Source organism: Phocoena phocoena, chromosome 19 (genome assembly GCF_963924675.1).
Source record: "Phocoena phocoena chromosome 19, mPhoPho1.1, whole genome shotgun sequence".
In the NCBI taxonomy this organism is placed as follows: domain Eukaryota; kingdom Metazoa; phylum Chordata; class Mammalia; order Artiodactyla; family Phocoenidae; genus Phocoena; species Phocoena phocoena.
This window is the reverse complement of record NC_089237.1, coordinates 18,655,360-18,666,857: the sequence shown is the minus strand read 5'-3', so window position 1 is coordinate 18,666,857 and position 11,498 is coordinate 18,655,360.

Below are 11,498 nucleotides of genomic sequence, written 5' to 3'. Positions count from 1 at the left end.
TTATCTGTAAATTGGAGGTAAGGAAATGAGAAATTATTAGACATGATCTTAAGAATTACGAGACACGCCTGGAATATGGTATTCCTGTAAGTACCAAACATAAGGGAAAATATCGCAGGCAGCTCACTTCTCTGTAGCTTACCCTCTTCATCTAGAAAAATGAGAATATTAACATATAGTCCTGTGCTTAATCTTCCCTCATTCACCTGGTTCCATTTTACTCCGTAGCACATGTCACCTGACATCTTTCTTACACATTTATTTGTGTATTGCCTTCTAGCCTAATAGCATGTAAGCTCCAGAGCAGGGAACTTTGTCCGTTCGGTCCACATTTATCTCCTCAGTGTTTAGAATAGGGCCTGACATATACTAGACACATGAACACATGACTTTGGTTGAACACATGAATGTGTAAATATTACATGATGCGATCTGTCCGTACAGAAAGAGATTAGCAGGCCTCCCGGCTCGCGGTAATTATTAACGACCCTCACTGTGTTCCACTACATTTCTGCTTGCTTCCGTGTTCATCAGGTCATCTTGTGCTCACCGGTTTAGCTTCCTAGGTATTTTGACCTTTAGAATGAGGTCCCTTGGATCGCAGACATGCACGTCCTGTCATTGCAAAGCAGTGTCTCCCTTTGTCAGTTAACGACTTAGCATTCTAATTCACGCACCAGCTTCTTGTGAGTTCGGTTAACGTGAGTCGGTGCCCCTCAGCCAGCTCACATCCATGTGTACAGACAAAAGTGCCTGTAAAAGTTCAGGCAACACCAGGACGTGGCTGGCTGGTGAGCCTTTGTCCAAGCGTCCTACAATCTCACTATGGACCCAGTTATCATTGCTGCCAGGGAGTTGGAAATGATAAGCCCGAGACAGAGACTGGAAGAGCACAGATAGCCTTCTCAACCAGTGCCTGTTTCCCACAGCCTTGCCCAACCACCATGTTATCAAACTTTTGCACAATAGCCAATGTTATCTCCTGCCATGAGCAAGGTCGTACAGCTCGTCATGCGCTTGAGATCCATTATTATTTTCTGTGCACTGCACGTTCCTATCCCCTGCCCACCGTCTTTGGAACGGTTGACCTTTTTGCGTTTCCATCTCTGACCTACTTCACATCTGTCCTAGTATTTGAGTTCAGGTATAGATCTGACTTTATTTTGTCTGGATGGCTACCCAGTTGTCCCAATATCATATATGAAACAGTCCATCTTCTCATCAGTTTCAGATGCCGACTTTATCATATTAAAAAGTGAGTGTAGGGGCTTCCCTGGTGGCGCAGTGGTTGAGAGTCCGCCTGCCGATGCAGGGGACACGGGTTCGTGCCCCGGTCTGGGAAGATCCCACATGCCGCGGAGCGGCTGGGCCCGTGAGCCATGGCCGCTGAGCCTGCGCGTCCGGAGCCTGTCCTCCGCAACGGGAGAGGCCACAACAGTGAGAGGCCCGCGTAACGCATAAAAAAAAAAAAAGTGAGTGTATACACACACACACACACACACACACACACACACACACACACACACATATGACTTCTCTTTTTTTTTAAGAAAATCTTCTGATATCCTGTTTTTAAGAGTCTCGATTCAACTGATTCTCTGGTATCACACCTAACTCTGTGCCTGTCACTGTGTGGGTCCTGGGATCACACAGGTGGTGAACATGACCTTGTCCCTGTGGTCAGCAAGGGGCATCTGCCGCGTTCTTCCATTCCCCTCCTCTGGCTGCCACTCAACCACACCCACTGCTCTTTGCTGCCGAGGAAGCCTTGCACGCTCAGATAAGGTCTGCCCGTGCCGAGGCTGCCAACTCCAAGCGCTTCTGAGTGTTCCATCCCTGGGCATCAGAGGCCTGCTGGGTGCCCTGCCAGCTGGGGAGGACAGCCTCTTCAAGTCCAGGCCTCACTGTATCTGTTTTTCCTGGCCCTGCAGCAGCGCTGCCTTCCCCTCAAGTTTTACCCTGACCCCTTGGACAGCTCCCTCGGGTTTCTTTTCATCACTTGTCAGCTTGCCCTAGATGAAGAGACAGGGAGGGAGGTACCATTTTGTTTTCTCTGACCTCCTCTCCCTTCTCTCCGACCCCGCCCTCTCGCCCTCAATTCTCCTTTCTCCCGCCCTCTCCCTTTTCCCAGTCACAGAACAAAAGCTTTCACTTTTCTGACTAGCAACAGAACTGGATCGGTCTGTCTGACTTTGCAGTCGGAAAGGGAGATGGTTTTTTCCCAGCCACGTGATCAGGGGTGCGCCGTGGACCAGCAGACCGGCTGCTCCTCACCCCCCTGCCCCCACCCCGAATGTGCTCGGGGTCCTGGCGCTACAGCATAAGAGTCTGTCTGTGTGCTGGAGAGCAAGTTTCCTGCCCAGCTAGACTGGATCCATCAAACTAGTTCGACTCAACCAAGAACTGGGCTTTTCGCAACTTGCCTGCCATCACGGAGGCCAGCAAATCCCCACATCTTCGTTTTTGGTCTTTCAACAGCCCCCAACAGAAGGCGTCACACTCCATAGTGATGCCCGATTTTGTCCATTCCAAGATGCCCATCGTTTTCACATCTTTACATCTCAGGAACCAGCATGCGTCTTACATTCGACGCCGGGAGAAAGCACTCTCGCCGTTTAACATCGCAGCACGTCTTTCTTTCTTTCCTTCGTCCTGTCTTTCTTAGGGCTAGGTAGAAGAATGGTACCTCTCACGAAAGATGGCATCTTAAAGTCGTGAACTACTATAACAATAAAAGCCTCTGTTTATTGAACCCGATGTGTGACATGGATTATTTCCTTCCAGCATCACAACACCTCTAGGATGGAGGTATCATTACCCCTACCCTGCAGGGGAGGAAACCGATCAGAGCTGGGAGAGCCGCTAGATCTCATTCGCACGCCTGTTAAATAACGCAGCCGGTATTTCATAAGATTTACCTGGCCCACGCTTCTAACTATACCCTGTTCTCTCCACAGCAAAGGATTCTGGGTCTCGTATAATAACAAGCTCTATTAAAAATGCAATGTGCAAGTGGCTACAATCAGTTAACGGCACGGGAAGTTCCCTGAGGGCTGATATGAGTTAAAATCCAAATCGACAGGGGGTGGAGTGGGCTACGGAGTAGAATCTAGAGCTGGAAGGAGTTCTGAGGGCAGAGGTGGGGTTGGGAGAGGCAGCGTGCACAGGGGGAAGGCACGAGAGGGGCTCGGAAAGGGAGATGAGAATTGGGAGGGCGCAGCCTTGGCAGATTTGCCCTGAAAATCCCTCCTCTCGCAGGAGGACTGGCTCAGAGGGTTGGAAACAGTTCCCCAGATTCAGCCCAGCCCACCTCCCCTACCCTGAGCGTCTCCACATCTGAGCCCTGTTCTGCCTAAGGTAGGAGGACAGGAAGAGGGAAATCGAGGGAGGAAAGAGATACCAACAGGAACCCACTGCCTCTTTTGCCCATTTAATGACTGAGACAGTCAAGTGCCTTTCTCTTTCTCTTCTTTCTCTTTCTCTTTCTCTTTCTCTTTCTCTTAAAATAGGTACTTTCCACCTAAATATTCGCAGAATTCGTCTAAAGGAAGACAAATGTGCTGTGAAAATAAATGTCCAGCGACAAGCCTCCCTTTCATTTTTCGTATCTGGAAACCCTTGTGTATCTGTCGTTGCAAATGACATCCCCGGGTGCTAGGACGAGGAGAAGGGAGTATAGCACCTCTTTGAAAAAGGGAGAAAGTTTTCCAGCAAGGCTCAGGTCCCACTGGCCCCTCAGCAGAGCTGGGGCACCCCCAGCAGCTGGCCATAGCCAGATGCCCACTGTGACGGCGGGCACTTCCCAAGCATCCTATAGTGTCTTCCAACAACCTTCAGAGGAGAGGCTCAGAGACGCTGAGTGACCTGCCCAGGTTCCCCCAGGTAGTCGGTGACACAGGCAGGATCGAACCCGAGTCCGTTTGACTCCAGAGCGCTAGATGACTCCACTAGACTGGCAGCCTGAACTGACAGACAGACCCTCTGTTTGAGGTTCAAACTCTCTGTTTGAACCCGTTTTCAGGTTCAAGGGCTGCACCCTGCACCCTCCCTCCACCATCAACAGTGCTTGAGGCTGAGGCCGGGCCGAAGCCCCTTCTTCACCTATACCCTCCTCTTGCTTCCAGGTGGACTCAGCCTCTGCTGTTTCTAGAAAAATTTATAGCTTTGGGGAAAGACCAACAGTCCACCCGGTCCCTGCCCCCAGAAGCCTTCCCCTGGGCTTCACGAAATGACACCCTCCCCTGGCCACTCCGCCTCCTGGAGACCCAAGGAGTTCAAAATGACTCTCCCCAGAATGTGCCACTTTGGCCTGGGGCTATTTGGGTTGAAGGCCGTGGAGGCCCCAAGGACACAGGAAGGGCTTTCTACCTCCCCCTCAACTGCCTAAAAGAATTTAGATAGGGGGCCTGGCTCAGAGAGAGTTATTATCAAAGACAACTTTTATCTGAGAGACCCATCTGCACAGCAGGGCAAACATCCCATTACCAAACGTCTGGTCTGCCCTGCCCTTCTTTTTGTCCCGGTGACTCACCCTTCTCCCGCTTTGAAGCCCCAGGCCCTTATCGCATTCCTTAGCTCAGGAGGGCATACAAGCCTCAGCTGCCCTTGGGTCTCCGTATCCTTATGGGACCCCTGAACATACGTAGTTATACCTGTTTTTCTCCTGTTAGTCTGTCCGATGTCAATCTGGCCATTAGACCAGCCCACAGAACCTAGAAGGCTAGAGGACGAATTCTTCCTCCCCAACGGGATGCAAATCGGGTAGGACAATAAGTAATACCAACCTGTAGCTGAGCAATTTTATATTTCACTTCACATACCTCTCATCCATTGACCCACGTGGTCCCGTGTGAACCCCGTGAGGAAGGTAACAAGTGCTACCCTTCTGGTTTTCCGGGCAAGGAAACTGAGGCCCAGAGAGGTAAGCTGAGTCCAGGGTCAGAGGAAGAGAGGGAGGGTAGGCTTGAGCCCAGCGTATCAAATCCCCGGAACCAGGGTACTTTCTAATAAGCCACTTTGCCTTCACAGAGCTCAGACCTCAGTGAGAGCTGGCCGGGTCTCGTATTTTCTTTTCCTTTTTTCGTCTTCTGTGGCCGCTCCACGCGGCATGCGGGCTCTTAGTTCCCCAACCAGGGATGGAACCTGTGCCCCCTGCAGTGGAAGCGCGGAGTCCTGACCACCGGACCGCCAGGGAAGTCCCTGTTTGTTCTTGGGTCAGCACAGCGGGGGAGACGGAGGACTGAGGGAGGAGGGAAGGGAGGGGTCGGCAGAGGGCCAGATGAGGAGGCTGGAATCCTGGGGAGGGTGGGAGAAAGAAACCGGAGAGGAAAGCCAGACCACTCGGGGGATCGTCCCCCGGGGCCCACTGAAACTCAAGGCTTAGGTGGAAAGGTGTCTTCTACCTGCCCAGGGCCCTGGAGAGAAAGGTACTTTACAGATGCTCTCTAGGAGGCTTGAGAAGAACACCCCCCTCCTTCCCAAGGCAGGCGGGGGTGGTGGGTGGGGGTTGGCGGGGGTGGGTGGCGGGGAGGGGCTGCCCAGTTGCCCCGGTAGCGGCCGCATTGTGAGGTGGTTCTGGTCACAGGCCAGGGGGTTGAGGTGGGAGGAGACGGAAGTGGTGGGGGCAGTGGCAGCCTCCTGGGCTCCGCCTGCCCCCAGCCCCTGCCTGGGGCCTTCTGTCACCGCCACCATCATGGGCAGTGCGTACCACTGGGAGGCCCGTCGCCGGCAGATGGCTTTGGACCGGAGGAGGCGGCTGATGGCCCAGCAGCAGCAGCAGGTGCATGAGAGGGGCCCCGTTCACCAGGGTCCTTCCGGGGACACGGAGGGCGTGAGGAGGGGAGACGACGGACCCCAAGAACACTGTCCATCACCTGGTGAATGTTGTTTTGCTTGGGCTGGAGGAAAGCAAGGTCCTTGGATGTCTTGGATGGACTGTAGGAAAGCAAGGTCCTTGGATGTCTTGGATGGACCGTGTGTGTGTGTGTGTGTGTGTGTGTGTGTGTGTGTGCGCGCGCGCGCGTGTGTGTATCGCGCGCGCGCGCCCGTGTGTGTATTGGGGTGACTCAGCTTTGCTGTTGTACTAGGCTGAGGCCTCACGTGGGATTGAAGCGTCAGGCTCCGGAGGTTTTAAAGCTGCGCTGTCCAGTAGGGCGGCCACCAGCCTGTGTGCTATAGCCCTTGAGACGTGGCTAGTGAGACCGAGGAACTGCATTTTAAATGTTACATACATTTAACTTATTTAAATATACTCTTTAAGGCAAATGTTCATTTTACCTACTGGAACATTTTTAAGTATGTTTGGAACAACGTGGATACGTGAATCTGCTTTTTCGACCGTAAATTATCTGAACTCTAAATATAGATCAACTATTTTAAATCAAAATGTAGTGTCTAGATTAAGATGTGCTGCTGAGTATAAAATGCCCTCTGGGTTTTGAAGACTTAATACAAAAACAAAGACTATAAACGATCTCATTAATATTTTCATATTGGTTTTACGTTTCGGCTGTATTGGGTCGAATAAAATTTATCATGATACCCAGTTTCACCTGTCTCTTCTTACTCTGTTACGTGGCTAACAGAGCATTTTAAATGATACATGGCCCTCGTTATACCTCCATTGGGCAGTGCTGTTTCAGAGCATGTGCAAGAGATTATTCTTTACCCTCTGGCACTGCAAACGATTTTCAGTGCGCGGAGGTAGGTGGACAGAGGCGGCTGTTTCCTGGGCAGGGGGCTGTGCGCGGGGGGGGGGGGGGCACTGTTGCTATAGAAACAGTCCTTGGGTGTGGGTGGGTGAGGGGAGAGAGCTCACGCCCCAGCCTCAGCCTCCAACTCCAGGCAACAGAGACCCTCCAGCCGCCTCCACCTCTGGATTCCCTTGCCTTGCTCCCCTCAGTGTCTCCGGCAGGGGGCGGTGACTGGGTGGGGAGGGAGGAGGATGCCACTTGCGGCGGGGGGGGGCTTCTTGACAGGAACCGAAGGAACTCCAAGAAGAGGAACGGCAATCTGAAAAAAGAACCCAGCCATCTCGGGAGTCGCAGCCACCGCCGGCGCCATCACGGTCGCCACCCGCGCAGCCGCAGCCGCAGCCTCCGCAGGTGCCCGAGCGGCCGCCGCCGCCGCCTCAGCCAAAGCCACAAAATGCCCAAGACCCTCTCACTGAGCGCACCTCCCGGTACATTCTCCAGGATTCCCAAAGGCCAGGCGCCCACAAGGACAGATTCCAAGGAGGGCTGATGAACCCTCAAGGTGCCGGTGAGTGACATGCCCGGGAGCGGGAGATGGTGAGGAGAGAGCCCCGGGCTATAGTCCAGAAGCCACATCTGGCACCCCACCCTTTGACCCTCCCTGGCACCCTTCACCTTTACTTGGCGGGGGGGGGGGGGGGGGGGGCGGTCACACTCTCTGAGTGGATTTGCACCAAGCGAGAGCTGCAGAGAAACCCGCTGACTTCCGCAGAGGGTGGCTCAGAAGTGGTCAGTCCCTTCTCCAGGGTGAGGGTGACAGACGGGGGTCGGTCGGGGTCGGGTCGGGGCGGCCAGAGGGTGGGGTAGGAGGTGTAGGCTTAGCAACGGATATCCTGAGCCCTGCGGGGGGTCTGGACCGGGGAAGCACCGGTCGGCTTCCTAGTGGAGAATGCTCAGCGGGGGCTGGGACTCTGCCTTGCCCCAGCTAGGGGCCTTGGCCTGCCCCCCAGACACGTGGTAAAGAGTCCGGCTGTGGCACGTGCCATCCTCAGGAACTGCCAGCCGAGTAACGTGTGCTTCGTTTCATCATCAGGTGTCGGGAAATCTAGCCCAGATACACACACCAAGTACCCACGATTCACGGTGAGACGGACTCGGAGTGTGAGAGGCAGCTACAGTTTGGCTGCGTGTGTGCCCGCGCTCGCGTGTCAGTGCGGGTGGAGTCTAGAAAGGCTTCCTCGGCGGGAATCGGGAGAGGGGACTGAAGTTATTCCGTCGCTTCTGGATGGCCCGTTCCTCCATCCACTCCATGCCCCCATAAAAATGTCTCTGTAGGCCCTGTTGCTCAGCACTCAGTATAAGTGAAGGAGCTGACGATCTAGCTGGAAAGATAGGACGGGTGCCAGAGAAGCAAAATCAAGGGGGCCGTTTGAAACGCTGATGGGGTAGAGCCAGCTGGAGCGGGAGGACGGTAAGACGTGAGGTCAGGGCTTGTGGTCTCCGTCAGGGTCAGGACCACCACTCTCCGGTAGCACGACTCAGATCTCTGAGCCTCAGCTGCCCCACCCATAAAATGAGACCGATAATACCCCACCTCCTCAACAGAGGTGCCATGAGGACTGGATTAAAAGGGAAAGCATCCAAAGCACTTAGCTTACAGCCTGGCTCGTTGTAGACCGTCAAACCCAGGAAGACGCTTTTTTGAGAGTCTTGAGAATTACATGAAACAGGATAGGATACGCTTTGGAAAGAAGCTTTTTTTTTTTTTTTCTTCTCCGACTCAGGCGCAAAGGATGGGAGAACCTGATCCCGGCCCTTTAAGACGAGGACTGGGCTGCTACATCATCTCACTTTGATTACTCGGGCTTCAGAGGGCTTAAGACCATGTTCTCAAACCAGCAGGCCCAGGAGCTGCTAACTAACCTGTTCTGCCTCCTGTCTCTCCCTCTTCTCAGTCAACCAACTACATCCAGCAGTGGTGATTCAGAGACAGACCCCCGAGACCCCACTGGCCGGCCATCAGCAAACATCAGATGGGCAGCCCCGTCTTCCTACCTCCCAGCAGCATCTCCACTTCAAAAGCCAAGCCCTCCTGATCCACTCTGGCAGGGGAGGCTAGCTGGGAATCACGTGTGATTTCTTCCTGCAAAGAATCGAGAGACTGGCTGGGCTCCGTGAGACAGAGATGAGGGGGAGGGGCCAGGAAGACCCACGAAGAGGATGGAGAGGGTGCGAGAAGACAGTGGAGGGCAATTCCATGCTTCCCCAGGCAAAGCCAACGGGAGAACTTGGCCTTGGGCCCCCCCCCCCCCCCCAGGTCTACAGCTCCACTACTGGCCCTTATTTAGCAGTGATACCACGGCCTGCTGGGGGCTCAGGTTTACGACCCTCACTGGAGCCACCAGCCCTTCCTCCTGGCCGATGCTTATTGAGACGCGCCCGGGGAAGCGTGGGTTGCATCACACCAGAGCAGACCTGGGACCCGGGGCAGCATCAGGAAGAAGTGGCACGCAGGGGCCTCCCCCAAGTGCAGTGTCGTGCCTGGTCCACGGTGGGCACTCCGCTGTTGAACGGAGGGTGGTTGGAAGGGGTGGAGAGAAAGAACTCGGAGGAAAGGAGGACTGTAGCCTCAGGCACAGGACACCTGACCTTGGGAAGAGGGGGACTCGCCCCCCACCCCACCCCCCACCAAATCCACAGGCCTCTTCCTCCCTGGGTCTCAGCCTTTCCACGTAGCAGAGACAACCCAGAGGCTCTGGAGGCCCCAGGCCTCCGCCTCACCTCTTCCTGAAACTGACACCTGGGGTCCCCCAGCCCTGCTCCCTCTTCCACTCTTGACCGGTGAGGGGGACGCCTGGGTCCTTTCACTGTAGCGTCTCACCTTTGGGTGAGACTGAAGGAGCCTCTCAGTGCAGTGTTTCCTGAGAGGAGCAGTTGCGGGAAGCGAAGGAGCGGGGGTCGCACGGAACAGGAGCATTAAAGTTGGGAGGGGCTCAGAGACACACAACGAGGGAAGGGGAGCGAGCGAGCGAGCTCCTGGGAGCGGTCTCCCAGAAGGCAGAGAGGCCGGGCGTGTTCCCGAGGGGCTCAGGGACTGGGGAAGAGACCTTGATGCCCACTTGGATATTAAGAAACAGGCTGTGGGCTTCCCTGGTGGCGCAGTGGTTGAGAGTCCGCCTGCCGATGCAGGGGACACGGGTTCGTGCCCCGGCCCGGGAAGATCCCACATGCCGCGGAGCGGCTGGACCCGTGAGCCATGGCCACTGAGCCTGCGCGTCCTTAGCCTGTGCCCCGCAAGGGGAGAGGCCACAACAGTGAGAGGCCCGCGTACCGCAAAAAAAACAAAAACAAAAACAAAACCAAACAAACAAAAAAAAGAAACAGGCTGTGAGATGGGGAGCGTCCACCGGCTCCCTTCCCACTCACAGGAGACTTTTATTTTCCTTCCTTAAACACGGTTAAGCACAGCTGATTGACTCCGACATAAATCCATTACATTTGACGAACTCCACCCAGCGTGAGCTCCAGCCTGGCCCTCGTGGACCTCCGTGCTCTTACCAGCACCACCTCGACGCCAGTTACCCAGGCGTGAAAGCGTGCGGGCAGCACGAACTCCTTCCTTCCCCTCATCTCCCCCGGCCGGCTCCTCACCAGGTTCCGGCCCCACGTGCCCTTCTCCACCCTTCCGACTGCAAACTCAGCTTTCCCTGCTGCTCAAGCCCACCTCTCTGCCTGTCTGACTGACGGAAACCCGGAACCGCCTTTAGTGAGCAAACACAATTCCTGCTCGCCTAAAGAACCTGGGGTTTGCCCGGGGCTTCTCGTCATCTGAGTGACAGCAAAGAGGGGACGGCCCGGACCAGTCCCGACCGACAGGCAGCTCCATACTGTCAGCGCCCAAAGGAGAGCAGAGGCCTCTGGGAGCAGAGGGCGCCCTGGGACTAGGCTGGGGGTGCAGCGGGACCCAGCGGTCCGGCCTCACCTCTGCAGGTTTTCAGCGGGAGAGCGGCTGCACCCACCGTTTGACCTGCCTGTGTCCCCCTCACGTGCGCTCAGGCTTGTGGCCTCCTTCAATAAAAACCTTTAAAAATGACTCTGCCTTTGTCTCTGTTTTTCCTGTGCAGGCCCAGGGGGTGCCCGGTGCCTCCCTTCCCTTCCCTTCCCTAAAACTGTTTTCGGGAGAGGAGCAGCTTTAGCTGCAGAACAGCTCTGAGTTCCTGGGGACCCAGACGGTCTTTAAGCAGGAAGGCTGTGGAGCCTAAGGGCCTTGGCCAATCTTGCTGTCAGATGGGTGGGGTGGGGAGACAAGGTACCAGGCGTTCTCGAAGCAGGCCATCACCGTCACCCTGTCCCACGACCAAAGCAGCGCGGCATAGGAGAGCATCTACGGTTCCCTAAGAGGCCCTGGGGACAACACTGGCTGTCCCCAAGTCACCTTCTCATTACCAGGTGGAGAACTTGGAAAGGATCCATGTATTAAAAGCCAGACAAAAGGAAAGCTTTCTCCACATTCAGGCAGGACAAAGGTCTCCCCTGGACGAGCGGGGTGCCGCTCCATGCCTCTGAGGCAGCTCTGAGGAAATGTCAGCTCAGACTTTCCTCAAGACAGGCCAAGGGGAATATCTGGTGCTGGCTGCTAGAAGACCCCAGCTTCCGCTCCCGTGGGAATCAGAGAGCGTGCGAGGGTGTGTGTGTGTGTGGGCGCGCGTGTGCGTATGACGTTAACGTCCACAGAAAGCTTCCTCTGCTGGGGGTGAACAGGGGGAGGGTATGACAAAGCAGGGCTTTTCCTTTGGCAGAGTCACT